The sequence below is a fragment of the Octopus bimaculoides genome, chromosome 29, assembly GCF_001194135.2.
Source record: "Octopus bimaculoides isolate UCB-OBI-ISO-001 chromosome 29, ASM119413v2, whole genome shotgun sequence".
Lineage (NCBI taxonomy): Eukaryota > Metazoa > Mollusca > Cephalopoda > Octopoda > Octopodidae > Octopus > Octopus bimaculoides.
Genome location: NC_069009.1, coordinates 3,711,964 through 3,713,413, shown reverse-complemented (window position 1 = coordinate 3,713,413; position 1,450 = coordinate 3,711,964). Strand labels below are relative to the sequence as shown.

The following is a 1,450-nucleotide window of genomic DNA, read 5'->3' as shown; positions in this document are numbered from 1 at the left end:
AGCGTGGAGGCCCAATGGCCCAGTGGTTAGGGCAGCGGACTCGCGGTCATAGGATCGCGGTTTCGATTCCCAGAGCGAGCATTGTGAGTGTTTATTGAGCGAAAACACCTAAAGCTCCACGAGGCTCCAGCAGGGGATGGTGGTGAACCCTGCTGTACTCTTTCACCACAACTTTCTCTCACTCTTTCTTCCTGTTTATGTTGTGCCTGTAATTCAAAGGGTCAGCCTTGTCACACTGTGTCACGCTGAATATCCCCTGAGAACTACGTTAAGGGTACATGTGTCTGTGGAGTGCTCAGCCACTTGCACGTTAATTTCATGAGGAGGCTGTTCCGTTGATCGGATCAACTGGAACCCTTGACGTCATAAGCGACGGAGTTCCAACAACAACATACCTACAAGAAATAGCAGCCAAATCTCCCTCAAATCACACCCCACAGTCATGAGTCAATGAAGGAACCTTCTATATAATAGCTATACCTACTAGAAAAAGCAGCCAAATCTCCCTCAAATCACAACTCACAGACATATATAACTATGAGTCAATGAAGGAACCTTCTAAATCAGGGTTTACCAAATTACAGCCCACGGGCCGGATCCGGCCCATGAGGTCAGTTCACTTGGCCAACCGCCGCACTGTACTTTTTGTGGAAGTACCTGTAATGAGAGTTCATTTGCCTCTGGTATGGCATCAGTTTTTAGAACAACTTATGTCTGTGAGCAAACATTTTCAAAAAGGAAGAATGTGAAGTCAGCACATCGAACGAGGTTTTCAAATCAAATATTGATGATATCTTAAAAGCTAAATACCAGTTTCACAAAATCTCACTAACCATTTTGGCTGCTTAGTTTGTGAGATTCGGATATGTGCGCACTCGCTGTGATATAGTTACCTTACTTCTAACACAGCCTTCTTTGATAACATTTTGGTAAATAAATATGTTGGTCGTCTTTATTTTTTGGGTATTCATGTATTGTATTGAACCAAATGGCTATGCGGCCCACGCTCATTATCCTCTCAGTTACCTGGCCCACTGTGAAAAACGTTTGGTGACGCCTGTTCTAAATGATAGCTTTACCTACTAGAAATAGCAGTCAAATCTCCTTCAAATCACACCCTGCTGTTTTATGTATGCATAAATATACGAGGTGGAGGTGCAATGGCCCAGTGGTTAGGGCAGCGAACTTGCGGTCATAGGATCGCGGTTTCGATTCCCAGACCGAGCATTGTGAGTGTTTATTGAGCGAAAACACCTAAAGCTCCACGAGGCTCCGGCAGGGGATGGTGGCGAACCCTGCTGTACTCTTCCACCACAACTTTCTTTCACTCTTACTTCCTGTTTCTGTTGTGCCTATAATTCAAAGGGTCAGCCTTGTCACACTGTGTCACGCTGAATATCCCCGAGAACTACGTTAAGGGTACACATGTCTGTGGAGTGCTCAGCCACTT

General features: G+C 45.2%; 1 protein-coding gene across 1 annotated transcript in view; it reads right to left on the bottom strand.

Annotated features, from left to right (window-relative positions):
* The window catches only part of LOC106879554 (phosphatidylserine synthase 2), a 118,022-nt gene that overhangs the window by 88,707 nt on the left and 27,865 nt on the right, over window positions 1-1,450 (bottom strand). The window lies entirely within an intron of this gene.